The following is a 15,532-nucleotide window of genomic DNA, read 5'->3' on the forward strand; positions in this document are numbered from 1 at the left end:
CAGGGCTTTGCCTCCCAGGCCGGAGCCATGTCTCTCAGTGCTGGGTCCCTGAACGGGCTTGCGAGGCCCTGAAAGTAACAGTATGGTGGGCTGGGAGGCCAGTGGCCCCGGAGTCAGGAGGTCATCACCCTGCCCTGCCCTGACCTCAGTTTCTCACACCAACCAAGGGGTCACAGGGGAAGGCACTTTATGGCTGACGGGATTTATGGCAGAGACAACAGTTTGTTCTCTGAGCTGCCCTGCTCTGGCCTGAGCCACCCAGGGAGCAGTTTAACACACACCCCTGCAGCCCCCAAATGGGGTTTCCAGCTGGAGCTCCGGGGCCCACCCCTTCGCTGGAGCCTGAGATGACCCCTTTGCCCATCTGTGCAGGACAGGAGCCTATGGGGCTCGCCTGCTGCTGTGAACCCTCCATGAGCCCCGGATAAAGAGGGAGCAGCTTGGAGGACCCTCCCTGCTCCCCCTACAGAAGCTCGTTTATGGCCCTGAGGCCCCTCAATTCCAATAGGATTGTCACCTATGCTTTCCTACTAACTCAAGACTCTACCCTCAGTTCTCCATTCCTTAAGCTCCAGCCGCTCATGTCTGCCACCTGCTGAATGTCTCCCTAGGGATCCCACGGGAACTGCCAACCCGCAGGCCCAAACGTGAACTGCTCACTGCTTCCCCTTCTCCTCCCACCTCCTTGTTCTCAGGCAATGCTATCTCCACTTACCCGTTCTCTCAAGCCACATGCAGGAGTCTTCCTTGACCCCATCATCTTCTTCTTTCTGTCACTACGTCCTGCCAGTGCCACTTTAACAATGCCAACTACATCTAGAGACCTCTTTCCGTTTCCATCACACCCACCGTGTTCCAAAGGGCCTTCGCTTCTAGAAACAGTAATCAGAACATATCATTCCCTGGGTTAAACCACTTCAGTTTCTCCTCATTGCCCGGAGCTGTGCTTCTCAAGCTGAATGCCTGATGGCATCGGAGGGAGTTCACAGTGTCACAGGCAGACATGAGGAATCTCTCTAAGTGCCAGTATTACTTGAGAATTTTGAGGAAAAGCCAACATTTTTTTTTCTTTCTTTCTTTTTTTTTTTTTATTATTTGCGATGCAGTTTTACTCTTGTGGCCCAGGCTGGAGTGCAATGGCGCAATCTTGGCTCACTGCAGACTCCCGGGTTCAGGTGATTCTCCTGCCTCAGGCTCCCAAGTAGCTGGGATAATAGGCATGCGCCACAATGCCAGGCTAATTTTTTGTATTTTTAGTAGAGACGGGGTTTCTCCGTGTTGGTCAGGATGGTCTTGAACTCCCGACCTCAGGTGATCAGCCCACCTCGGCCTCCCAAAGTGCTGGGATTAAAGGCGTGAGCCAGCCAGCATTTTTATATTGAAACAAATGTAATATTCTATGAAGTCATAGAAAGGTCCTCTAAAAGTTATGTTAATAATACAAAAACACTCAAGATTGATGAAGTTTGTATTGTGAGTTTAAACATTCTGGTTTGTAATGATCATAAGCATTTAAACTTTGAACTTTTTTTTTTTTTTTGAGACAGAGTCTTGCTCTTGTCGTCCACACTGGAGTGTAATGGTGCGATCTTGGCTTCACTGCAACCTCTGCCTCCCAGGTTCAAGCAATTCTCCTGCCTCAGTCTCCCGAGTAGCTGGGATTACAGATGCGTGCCACCACAACCAGGTAATTTTTCTGTTTTAGTAGAGACGGGGTTTCACCATGTTGGCTAGGCTGGTCTCGAACTCCTGACATTGTGATCTGCCTGCCTCGGCCTCCCAAAGTGCTGGGATTACAGGTGTGAGCCACCGCACCGGGCCAACTTTGAGCCATTTTTAAAATCATGTTTTTATAATTGCAAATTAACTTATTTGCTATTAAGTTTTATAGAGAACATTTTTGGTGATCATGGTATCTCCCTTGCCAGGTAAGTATAACGTTCTTGGGCACGAGGGACTAAAAGCAGCTTTTATATGCAGAGGATCTTTATAAAACCTGAACTTGAAGATGCGTTTCAATCTTGCATAAAGTGTTTATGTTGGGCTTTTACATAACCTAATTAAACAATTTTTTTTTTGAGACAGGATCTCACTCTGTTGTCCAGGCTGGAGTGCAGTGGTGTGATCATGGCTCACTGTAGCCTTGACCTCCTGGGCTCAATCGGTCTTCCCATCTCAGCCCCTCTAGTAGCTGGGACTACAGGTGCACACCACCACACCCAGTTATTATTATTGTTATTATTATTTGTACTTTTTGTAGAGATGGGGTTTTGCCATGTTGCCCAGGCTGGTCTCGAACTCCTGGGCTCAAATGATCTGCCTGCCTTGGCCTCCCAGAGTGTTGGGATTTATAGGTGTAAGCCACTGTGCCTGACTTACATTTTTTTTTAACCAAAAAAAGAAACAGAATCAACAGGATGTGGGTATAGATACATAGATGCAGATAGATTTATTTTAAGGAATTGGCTTATGTGATTGTCGGGGCTGGTAAGTCCAAAATCTGCAGGGCAGACTGACAGGCTGGAGACCCATGGAAGAGTTGATGCTACAATTCTTCTAAACGGTCTAAAGACTGTTTGGAAAATTTCTTCTTTCTTGGGGGACCTCAGTCATTTTTTCCTTAAGGCCTTTAACGGATTAGATCTGGCCCACTCACATTATGGAGGGTCATCTACTTTACTCTAAGTCTACTGGTCTAAATGTTAAATTTTCTAAAAAATACTTTCACAGCAGCATCTAGACTGGTGTTTGACCAAAAATCTGGATAGTGCAGTTTCATCAAGTTGACACATGAAATTGTCTATCACAGTCTGTGTGTCTTTGTATACATGGAATGTGGGTAGCTGGATAGCTGAACAGAGGGATGAATGGACAAGTGGATAACTGGATATGTGGATGAGATGATGTATATACATGATTGGTTATGTGTTGAGAGGCCAGATGAATGAATGAATGAATAAGTGAATGAATAGGTAGATGAATCATAGAGTGATTGGTTGTGTGAGTAGGTGGGTGGGCAGATAGGTAGAGAGGTGAATATATGTATTGGTGAGTGACTGGTTGAGTTGTAAACGTGTGGGTGGACAGGATGATAAGGGTTGAATGTTGGTTGGATAGTTGGATGTTGTCTAGTAAAACCTGTGGTTGGATGAAGTGCTGATGGACGCACATAGGCATGGACCAGTGGATGGCTGTGTGACTGGTGGAGTCTGAGTAATGAGTAAATGAGTGGACTGGTGGATAATTGAAAGGCTAAGTGTATTAGATGTAGGCAGGAATGGATGGGAGGGTGGGTGAATGAGTAGATGTGTGTGTGAATAGATGTATTGGGAATCTATAGATCTCTTTGGGAGAATGAGAAATTGGGGAAATGCTAAAGTCAGCAAGTTTGTTTTATGCAAGAAAGAGTTAGTAGAAGAGAAGCAACATATCGGGCACCCTTTATATGATTGATACACGTGCCTTATTTCTCTGAGCCTCCATTTCTTCATCTAAAAATAAAAGGGAAAACAAATACTATATATCTGGCAGCGTGCTGTGAGGCTCAAGTGAGGTATGTGTGCAAGTGTCTGGTACGGTGCCTTAAATATTATTACGTTCTCAAAAACGTCAGTTTTCTGCATTCCTCCGCCTCTCCTCTCCTTCTTCCTCGTCTGTAGGTGGCAGGTTATGTTTTATTGAGTGAAATCATACCGAGGTCTCCTCTGTGTCCCCCACCCCAGCTTTAATAGAAACACATCCCTGACATGGCTGGTGCAACCTCCCGGGGCCTACACTTGGGCATAGAATAGCCCCCTCCACCTCCCTTACCCCAAAAGGGACACCACTGCCTGACGCTCTTGCTTCAGCTGGGATGACTTCTTTGTCCTCAGTGGACCAGAGACAACGTCTGGCCTGGCTACTGCTTCTCCTTGAATCTTCTCATGACAACGCAGACATGATGAGAAACACATTTGGTCTCCTTGGTGGCAGCAACACTTTCTCCCTGAGAGATCAGAGACATGTACAAGGCCACACACACACACGAGGTTTGTACAGGGGACCTTGGTGGGGAGGAAGTTTGTGGCATAGCTTAGGAGTCTGAGAAACTCCGGTTTGAATCCTGGGTCTGCCATTTTGGGGCTGTATGATTCTGGAGATGTCTCTCTCCTTTTTGGAGACTCAGTGCTCCTATCTGTGAAATGGGAATAATATGACCCACCTCACAAGGCCTTTGTTAGGAAGAATTCAAATAATTATGGACACCGTGTCTGATACACAGCAGGCACTAAATAGATACCAATCCCATTTTCACTGGAAGAAAAGCTTTTCTAGGAAAGAAAGACCCAAACTGTGTCACTTCAGGTTCCATCCAAGTATTTGGAGCCCTGGTGGGAGTAGTGAGAAGGAGAGGGATGTTGAGTAAGTTGACTGATTTATTTATTCACCAACTTTTTTCTTTTTTAAAAAATCAGCTTAACTGAGGTCTGATTCTATACCATAAATTGCATCAGCTTAAAATGAACAATTTGATGAGTTTCAACAGCTGCACGTGTCTACCCATGCCACAATGAAGACACAGACGATTCCCAATTCCCCAAAGATTTTTTTGTGCCCTTTCGCAGTCCATCCCTCCCTCCAGTGCCACACCCAGGTAACCACCCTGCTTTCTGTCACTATGGATTTGTTTGCATTTTCTGGAATTTTACGTCAATGGAATCATATATTATGTCATCTCCTGTGTCTGGTCTCTTTTTCACTTGGCTGAATCATTTGGGATTTATCCATGTTGTTGCATGCATCAGTAATTCATTCCTTTGTATTGCTAACTAGTATTCCATAGTACATGACCTTTTATTTCCCACTCATGTAGTTTTTAATTACTATATTTACCCATTATTCAGCTACTTGCTTGTTCATGATTTACAATTTTGTTCATTCATTCATTCTTTCATTCATCCATTCCACAAATATTTACTGCATGCCATCTCTATGCCGGATATTGCTTTGGTATAGGACCATAGCATATATATCTGTGTGTATATAAATACGTATATTTAATAAAGGTATATATATATAAAAAGATGTGTGTGCGTATATATATGTGTGTATATATATATACACATACACACACACACACACCTTTATCTATCTATCTATATGCCTTTATTAAAGGTGCTGGGGATAAAGCAGTAAACAAAGTAAAGAAGTTTCAGCATGGAAGGAGATTACAGTCTATTAGATATAAGCAAATAAATACATGACAAATTGTGATAAATGACACGAAGTGAGAGAAAGCAGATTTGGGGGGTGGATGATGCTTATGGAAGTGTGCTACTTTATATATAAAGTGGCGAGAGAGGGTGTCTTGGAGTAGCTCTGCTGATGAATGTACAGAAAGAGAAAGTGCAAAGATCTGGATGTAGGTAGGTGTTGAGGATCTTGATGTAGGTAGGTGTTGAGGATATTCAAAGAGCAGCAAGTCTGGAAGAGGTCTGGATCGAAGATATAAATTTGGGAGTAGTGGGTGTGCAAAGGGTATATTTAAAGAAGCAAGACTGATGAGATCCATCTCCAAGGGAGTTGGTGTATGGACAAGTCCACATCTGAGGGCAGAGCCCTGAGGCCCTCCTACATTTATGGGGCAACAGGATGGAGATCAACCAACCGGGCAGCTGGGAAAGAGTGGCCCGAGGGCAGGAGGGGAATAGGCAGAGCAGGGTCTGGGAGCTAAGCATGAAGCAGGTTTCAAGAAGGAGGGAGGGGTCACCTGTGCCAAATGGATGCCGCTGGTGGATTGAGGAGGACGAGGGCTACAAACTGACTATGGGAGCTGACGGCTAGAGGTCTTGGGGTTACAGGAACGTGGTAGTGGTGGGAAGGGGGTAGTTGGAGCGGGTTTGAGACAATGGGAAGAGAGGAAGCAGAGAGAGTGAATGTAGACTCTTTTGAGGCATTTGACTGCAAGGGGAGAAGGGAAGTGGGGTGATGGGGATTTGGGGATAAAGAAGGTTTTAACATGGGAACTAGTTGCCATACTTTTATACGTATGAGATTGATTCAGCATTTACTCAAGGTTTCTCTTTTCAAGAATGGTGCTTTTTATTCATTCTTATTTCTCATCCATTTCAATGCTTTTGTCCTTCCCCTTGCTGTTCAGAAACTGCTTTCTCTAGAGGGAGACCCACATTGAGTGGATCCCTAGAACCAGGCCAAAAAGGAGGAGGCACTGGGCAAGAGGGGACAGCATTTTCCTTTAGTTTTTGTTTTTTATTTTTGAGACAGAGTCTCACTCTGTTGCCCAGGCTGGAGTGCAATGGCGTGGTCTCGGTTTCCCTGGGACTGAGGAGTCTCCCAGGATGTGAGACCTTCCGTACTAAACCTAAGAAAGTCCCAAAGAGGGAATCCTGGGAGAAATAAACAGTGGATGAGCCTCAGAGAAGGCAAGAAATGTGACTTCCTCAGGCTTCTGCAAGGTGATATGGCAGGGTGGGTATGGGCCCAGGTAGTAATCCTGGCTTCCCCACTGCCTAGCTGTGAGGCCTGAGTAACTGAACTTCTCTGCATCTCAGTGTCCCCATCCACAGAATGGAGAAAATAACAGCTCCTATCTTTCAGGGTTGCTGTAAAGATTATACACAAAGCATTGAAAACTTCCTGGTTCATAATAAGTACTCAACAGACGTTAGCATTTAGTTATTATTTGTAACCTCAGTGCCCGTAATAGGTACCTAGGTACTCAGCAAATGTTTGTTTGTTTAATGAAACTGAATGAATGAGTGGCTCTGGTAAGAGGATATGTAAGATACTAAGGTTAGCCCGAGGAAAGAGACACTGGTTCTATTCTGTGGGAATCAGAGGCAGCTCCACAGAGACGCTAATAATCAGGCTGGGTGTTACAGGTTGAGTAGGAGTTTTCTAGTGAGAGCTGGGTCAGGGAATAGCTTGTGCTTGAGAGGGAATAGGCAGAGGTATGAGAGTGAATAGTGCATGGCTTCTCTTTCACCCCAAGCACAAGCTGGTTTTAGACACCGCTCAGCAACCCAGTTATCAAAGAAACCAAATCTCGCAGGGTTTCTTTTCCTACGCCCATGATTGTAAACACCCTTCAGCCCCCGCCTTGTCTATGTTTTCAATTCTGTATCCCAGCATCCAGCTTGGTCCCTAATACATAGTAGAGGCTCAGTAAATATTTGTGACTCGTCTGCTCTGTGCCTGCTGCTAGGCTATGTGTTTTATTGTGTTATCTTACTTTAATCTTTACTATTACCATCTTCCTTTTTTTTTTTTTTTGTTTTTTTGTTTTTGAGACAAATTCTCACTTTGTCGCCAGGCTGGACAGCAGTGGTGCCATCTCAGCTCACTGCAAACTCCGCCTCCTGGGTTCAAGCAATTCTCCTGCCTCAGCCTCCCGAGTAGCTGGGATTACAGGCACCCACCACCACGTCCGGCTAATTTTTGTATTTTTGGTAGAGACAGAGTTTCACCATGTTGGGCAGGATGGTCTCGATCTCCTGACCTTGTGATCCGCACACCTCGGCCTCCCAAAGTGCTGAGATTGCAGGTGTTAGCCACCACGCCTGGTCACCATCTTCCATTTTAAAAATAAGAAAATTGAGGTACAAAATAAATGACTTGCTCAAGCAAGCCCCAAGGGTTAGCAAGAGAAAGAACTGGCATTCAAACCAGCAAGTCTCACTCCAGATTAAGCTTCTAACCATTCCCTTACATGTTTCTTTCGTTCTTGGCAAATGGTACCTCTGGCTACAGTTCCAAGAACAGGAGGAGGTTGGTTGAAGTCTCTAAGATCTCCACTTCTTTTGGGGTGGGAGGTAACCCAGTAAAACTCAACTCAATAGACAGGTCATGGGCTCCTGCCTCACAAGGTAAGTTCTCATCGGTGAGGTCAGGGCATGGACTGTGGAGCTCAGGTCTTGGCTCCATGCTTCCTAGTGATGTGATGTTACGGCTCCTCTACGGCCTCAGTTTCCTTTCCTCTAAAATGGCTTTGATGGGATTGTTGGCAGAATTGCATGAGTGACCTCATATCCTCATATAAGGCATTGAGCAGAGCCTAGCACGTGGTGAGCACTCAATTTCTGTTAGTTACTATTATAACTGACTTTCTCGTTACAGGCTTTCAGACTGTGGGGATACAGACTGGCGTAACATGTAGCCCTGCCTTGGAGGGGCTCTGGACACAGTGGGAGAGGGTGACATAGAGAGTTTGGCAGGGTGGGCTGGGCTGGGTCCTGCCTTTGGGAGTCATTGGCACATGGGCTTTATTTAAGTGCACAGGGGTGGGAGCTCACACTTGGAGCAGGAGAGCAAAGCGGGGAGAAAAGTTGCTGAAGACCAAGCTCTGGGAAAGCAACATGGACGGAGAAGGTGGCACCCTACATAGGAGGACGAACAGCCCCTCCGTCCTGGGCAAGCTTGGACCTTTGTCACCCTGGCTCCAAGGAAGACTGGAGGAGTAGCCAGAGGCAGGAGAAAACCAGGAAGGGGAGGAGAAGCTTTGAAGAGGGAGGGAGTGGTAACCTCCAATGCTGCTGGGAGACCAAGGACACCGGAGCAGACATGCGGCCCCCGGGTTTGGTGGTGAGGCTGTCATTGGCAGCCTCCTGGAGTATTCGGCTGCAAGTCTGACTGAAGGCAGTTGAAGAAATGGAAGGGAGATGAGGAGAGATGAGGAGAGAGTGACAATTCTGAGAAATTTGCTTGAGAAGCGGAATGAAGTCCAGGACATTTTTCTTGTCTTAAGATGGGAGAGACTGGAACGTTAAAAAATGCTGATGATGGCCAAGCAAGCTGGCTCATGCCTGTAATTCCAGCACTTTGGGAGGCCAAGGTGGGTGGATTACTCGAGGCCAGGAGTTCAAAGCAAGCCTGGCCAACATAGTGAAACCCTAACTCTACTAAAAATATGAAAATTAGCTGGGTGTGGTGGCGAGTGCCTGTAGTCCCAGTTACTCAGGAGGCTAGGGTGGGAGGATGGTTTGAGCCCAGGAGGTGGAGGTTGCAATGAGCTGAGATCACACCACTGCACTTCAGCCTGGGTGACAGAGCGAGACCCTGTCTCAGAAAAAAAAAAAAAAAAAAAGCAGATGGGAGGCACCCTGCAGAGAAGGAGGACATGGAGATTCCGGAGAAAGGGCATCAGTGAGAGCAAGATGGATGAAGAGACAGAGTCGGGAACCCAGGGCTGGGGATGGCGGCTGGGCCACCATCTCCATGGTGAGGGGAGATGAAGGGAGAGTCACAGGGCAGGGAGATGAGCTGGGGAGATCCAGGGACCTCCATCTGAAGGCCTCCATTTTCTTTATGAAGATCAAGACAAGACCAGACCACTTCCTGAGGGTCAGGAGGAGTTTGCTGAGGCTGAGGTTGAGGGAGGGTTGAGGAGAGGAAAGGAACAATGAGGCGGCCATGGTGGAGAGAGGGAAAGTAAGCCGGCTGGGGCCCAGGGAAAGGCTGCCAGGGATGCGGGTCACCCAGTGCGGGCCTGGGACTGGGAGCACAGAGGCCAGCTGCCCCTCGGGGTGAGTGTCTCTGGCCCAGCTCAGCTGTTTAGGCACAGGAGCAGGGGCGTGGGTTGGAGGGTCACCCAGGCTTGTGGCTCAGGCAGGTGGGGGTGGCGGAGGCAGAGAGGGCAGGCAGGGATGGCCGTGCTGGCTGTGGAATCTGAGCTGCAGCCATGGGATAGAAACTCTCAGGGACAGAGAGAGATGTGTTTGAGAACAGTCTGGGGACGGCGGGGGCAGTACAGGAGCTCCTGAGCCCCAGAGGCCGAGAGAAGGCCACCGGTGAAGAAGGTATTGACTGGGTCCTTGATGGTGGAAGTAGTGCAGTTTCTGTGATGACGAGTCAAGATGGCTGATTCGGAGTGGAGGAGGGGCATTGGTGATGAGGAAGTCCAAGATAGAGGGGCCAGGACATCGGGAGGGATGTCCGTGAGGGTGTCAAAGCGACCCAGGGCAATGGCAAGAGTTGCAGTTGGGGGGCTCCTCAGGGAATGAAGAGTGCCCAAGAGGCTGTGGACAAGTGAGGGGGTGAGATGCGGCCAACAGCCTGTGTCCTGACAGAGCAGGTGTTTTTGGGAAGGCGTGGGGCCGCATAGGCCAGAAAGTGGCCATGGAAGCAAGGGGACACTGCCTCTATTCTCCTGTCTTGAGGTGAGAGAGGAAAACCCTTGGGAGGGAGGGAGGAAATGATGTCCCCAAGGCAGAGGCGGCTCCCCAAGGCCATGGAAGGGAGGAGCTGGGAAGAGGAGGAAGCTGTGCGCGAGGGAGTGTGCTGTTTATGGGGCTGGGGTTCTTCAGGGTCCTGGGAGAAGGTTCTGGAAGAGGGAAAGCTGGAAGCTGGCCCAGGGGAGAGACTGTGCAGAAAGCATGAGGATAGGAGCTTGTAGAGTTGTACATGAGGGGATGGACCCCCTTACAGGGATGTGAGGCCTTGCCCTGGGTCCTTCCGGTGGACACTTGGGTCTAACAGGATTCAGCGGAAGCTGAGAAGTGTGAGCAGGAGCTACAGGGTGGTGGGGAGGTGCTTATCTTGTTTCCGGAGGAGCAATGGAGGAGCCTTTTTGCCACCTCCTGGGGTGGGAGCCTCAGTCCTTGGGGCTGGGCCCCCTAAGGCCAGTCCCAGCTGGTCCTGGGAGGGCACCACCTCCTCCCCACCCTGTGACCCCTGGGTCAGGGGCCATCTCCTGGGGAGATGGGAGTTTGTGGCTGGCCTGAGCAGCTGCCTGGAGGGGAGGAGGCCCCTGCGATGACCAACCAGCTCTTTCACACCCCAAGGAAAAACAAGCCCATCTGCAAAAACCCAGAGGTGTGAGGTGGAGGCTTGGCAATCTGCGACTGGGAGGGAGGAGCCTCCCGTCTTCCCGCTGAGACAGTGTGGGAAGGCCGGCCAGCCCAGCCTGAGATCCAGCCCCCTCCCTCCGTGGGGCCTCGGGCAGGGCCTCCGGAGAGCAGTGTGGGGCTGGGAAGGACTCGGAAGCACCTGGAGGAGCAGGAAGCTCTGGGGACACTTTGCAACTCAGGCGGCTGGCAGAGAATGAGCACTGCACAGCGAGTCAGACCTCAGTCACCCACACCCCCAGACTCCTGCGTGCCCTGGGGCTGTAGAGGGGTCCCCACTTCAGGGTGCAGTTTCCCCGGCCATCCAACTGCCGGAGTCAGTGGCCTGAGATGCTCTTTCTGGCTGATGAGGCTGTTGAGGTCCTCCCAATATGGGCAGAAGAACCCAAGCAGAGGGCCTGCCCGCTCTGGGCACCCGGAGCCGGCTCAAGTTCCATTCCTGAATATCAATGAGCAGGCCTAGGAATGTCTGCCCCACAGCTGGCTGCAGGCAGGCGGGCGGGGCGGGAAGGGAAGGGAGGAAATGGCCCGGCCTGGCCCTCCCAGACCCACCTGCCCCGCAACAGCAGGCAGAACTTGCAGGCAGGCAAGGCAGCCTCTGCCAGGGCAGAGGCAGATGGGAACAGACAAAGGCCCTTGAGATGTGGGGGAGGTATGAGTGAAGGCAATCGGGGGAGGGCGGGACAGACCTTTCCCAAGCTGCAGTCATGCCCCCTGCCTCTGTGCAGTGGCACCTTTCAGTCTCCAGCAAGCTCCAGCATTCCACACTGTCACTCCCGCGACTTGCCCACCTTCTCACTGTGGGAGGAGGCAGAACTAAGATTCAACCCCAGGCCTCTTCAGCTTGCAGTCTGTGACATTTGTGTATGTCACCCTCGGAGATAGGGAAAGCTGCAGATGTAGACACCTTAGGGGCTCCTGGACCGAGAGCTGCCTTTATTCATTTCTTCCTCCTGCAAGAAACAAGGCCTGTGCCAGCCTGGTGTCGGGTGCTGGGAATACATCTGCGAGCAGGCCAGGGAGGTTTTAGGAACTGGAGAGAAAAGAGTAACATTAATGCTCCCTTAATCATCCTCAGCCCCTAGTGAGTCATCTGAAAAAGCTGCTACAGGGCTGCATTCCTCTGCAGTACAGAGGATTCACCCAAGTTAGCAAGAACATTTCAGAACACATCACATCTCAGAACAGAGCTCGGCGATTACAGGAGAGGTCAAGCCTTCAGAGAGTCAGGACATCGGGCATAGACCCTTAGATGTGCCAGGTGCTGGGATTGACCAGCGAGGGGACGAATAACGAGATTATTTGACCAGGTTTCTTCTGCACATCACTCACAGACCAGGGCACGAGACAACTCCATCATGAGGCCATGATGGAACAGAATGCTGGGATGGAGAGCGGGGAGGAGCCAGGTAGGAGGAAAGTTCAAGGGTGGGGACCTCCAAGCTGGCGTTATAGGAGGAGTGAGAATTCTGCAAGGGATAAAGTAGAGAAGTACCTCCAGGCAGAAAGGACAGATAGTATTTGCAAAGGCTATAACCCTGCTGGAAGGCCAACAGTGTAAAGCCAGGAGATGAACTGAAACCCAACGAGGTGTGCTCTGAATACCAGGCTGAGAGTATGGACAACCAATGTGACACTTTGCTTGACCGGATGAATATTCCACCCTCCTCCCTGCCCTGGAAGACCATTTTGGATGTGTGTTTGATTGGGTCTGGTAAGCTGTCAGGGATGCCCATGAAGCTGGAGGCTGTCTAGAGGCAGATCAGCTTGCACCTCCACGGGCACAAGGACTATGTCTTTGTCTGGGCCCCAAGCACTCTGTCTGCAAAGAAGGAGCTGGAAAAATGTGTTCAAGGCCGAGGATCCCAGGGAGCTGGCACAAAACGGTGTTTGAGGCTCTTTCCATGCAGACCAAGCTCAACCCCAGGAACCAAGGCTGACTGACCTTGACAAATCCCTTCCCTCCTCTGTGCCTCCATTTCCCTGCAGTCTCACGGTGCTCTCCAACATTCTCATTCAGATGACTCAAGGAGAGGTAGAATTGGGTGACCACTTAGAAGGTGGCTGGAGAACTCACTGGATTAGCTGTGATTGTCATTTCTGACCCCTGGTCCCTCTATGGGGTGATGAGGATGGTAGACAGAATTGTGAAGGCTGCTTGCAATGGTTTCACTACAGGGCCAGCTCCTGGGGAGTCTGTATACCTTGAAGCTGGCATCTGGGCCTCCATGGGCTTTAGACCCTAGTCTAGGCTTGGTTGGGGAGTAGAGCCAGAACTGGGACCTTGGTTCTTTTTATTTTTTTGAGACAAGTTCTTGCTCTGTCACCCAAGATAGGGGGCAGTGGCATGATCATAGCTCACTGCAGCCTCAAACTCTCAAACTCCTGGGCTTAAGCGATTCTCCTGCCTCTGCCTCTGGAGTAGCTGGGACTTCACCCGTGAGTCACTATGCCTGGCTAATTTTTTAAAAGATTATTTTGTAGAGACAAGATCTCACTATGTTGCCCAGGCTGGCCTTGGACTCCTGGCCTCAAGCATTCCTCCTGCTTCAGCCTCTCAAAGTGTTTGGATTATAGATGTGAACCACTATGCTCAGCTCGGACTTTGGTTTTTGATATGGATCAAGATTCATATCTCAGCTCTGGAACTATTCATTCATTTATTCATCCAATCATTCACCCATACATCTATCCATCCATCCATCCATCCAGCCAGCCATCCATCCACCCATCCACCCATCCATCCATCCATCCATCCATCCATCCATCCATCCATCCATCCATCCATCCATCCATCCATTCATCCATTCATCTATCCAATGACTAATTATTTAGCGCAGGTGCATGCTAGCTGTGTGGTCAATAGCAGATGTTGAAGGTGCGTTAGGAAGCATGGTACACATGTTGGTGGGATCTCACTTTAGCAGTGGGTCCATTCCATTCAGCACTTAAGGAACTCCCCTACTTCCTTTGTGTGCCCAGGGAGACCACTTCATCCCTGTGAGCCTCAGTGTTCTCACCTATATGATGAGGTTTAATGATCCCCGTCTATAGTGCTGTTGTGAGTTTAATGAGATGATGGGTGGAGGGCACCCAGAATGGCACAAGGACTTTGCATGGGAGCTGTCATCAGTGTTCCTTACAGCATCACACCCGAGCCTACAGCTCACATGGCATAGTGGCAGGACCAGCTGGGGGAGTGGAAGAAGGAGGGCAATGGGGTTGGGCAGAGCTGGCCACACTTTGGCTGTGTGACAACGGGCTAGCCCCTTAACTTTTCAGCATTCACATTTGTATATTAGCAATAATAATTCCTCTTTTGTGGGGAGGAGGCACACACTGGAATCTAGCCTCCTTCCTTCCCTTCTCTGAGGGGGTGGGCTGGGGACATCGTGACCCCCAAGGGCTGTCCATGGGAGATGCGAGAGGCATCTCCAGTGGGCCTGGGAGCCCTTTCATTCATCTATTTGTCATTGGGAAAGTCTTACGCAAGGTGCTTGGGATGGATGATTGACATGACAGATGGGAAACCTGGTCTCATGGAGCCCTGCGCCTGAGATGGCAGAGGAGTGAGGACCAGATGCACAGAGTGGTTTGTGATAGCTGCTCTGTGGGAGAGTGCCAGGAGCTGGGACAGCAGGTCAGGAGGGGCTGCTGGAGATGGGGAAGCCAGGGAGCCTCTTGAAGGAGGTGGCTTTTGAGTTCTGAGCTGAAGTGCCAGGAGTCAGCTGTTTGAAAGGTGAGCAGGGCACAGCAAGTGCAAAGGTTCTGGGATGGCAAAGGCTTTGAGAGCCCGAGAAAGCAGAGGCCATGCTTTCAGGGACTTTCACGTGCAATGGGAAGCATATAAGAGATGATCTCGGGGAGTCAGGCAGAGGCCAGAGCAGACAGACAGCCTCATTTATGTGGGTGCTGATGACTCCCCTTTCCCACTCGAGGAAACTGAGGGCTCGGAAGAGTTAAACCACCTGTCCAAGGGCAAGTTGGCAAGAGACCAAGTCCAGGTGGGCCTCCCGTGTCAGATCCTGTCGGGAGGCCGGGGGCAAAGCCCCCAGGTGCTCTAAGGTCCCTCCATCCTTGTGAGGGGTGAGAACAGGAGGGGCCCAGCCTGGGAGAGAGAACATTGTGTCTGTGGGAGAGAGTCAGAAGAGGCAGCAGCCTAAACGCACGGCAGACCCCGGCCAGCCCCGGCTGCCAGCACAACTGCTTGTGTGGCTGCCAAGCAGCCAGATGCCGCTTCTGGAAAAAATATCTTCCTGGCTTGGCACTCCCTGGCTGGCCGGCCTGCCATGCAATGGGAGGAGGGGGCTGCCGAGTGTGGGCCGCTGTTTAGCACCCCAGAACGGCACTGCTGTGCCTTTGAAGCCACGCAGGAACAGGGAAGGGAGGGGGCAGGGAGGATGCAAGCAAAATATTTTCGCTAAAAATATTCTGGTCCAGGAGAAGATCTTTTTTTCTTTTTTTCCCCTACTCTTGCTGGAAAACCAAAGTCTTATTAAAACAACACCAGAATATTTCATGTTGATATCAATTAGGCGAAGGAGAAGGAATCTTGAATTTTCCTCCCTGCCAGTTTCACATAAAAGGAATATTCTCCCAGAGGCCAAAGGACGAAGGTTTTTAGTTTTTTCCCTTGCTGCAAAAAATTCCTGCAATGTGGATGGAAAGTTCCTCATGTCTGAGAGCTTCCT

Source organism: Macaca fascicularis, chromosome 6 (genome assembly GCF_037993035.2).
Source record: "Macaca fascicularis isolate 582-1 chromosome 6, T2T-MFA8v1.1".
NCBI lineage: Eukaryota > Metazoa > Chordata > Mammalia > Primates > Cercopithecidae > Macaca > Macaca fascicularis.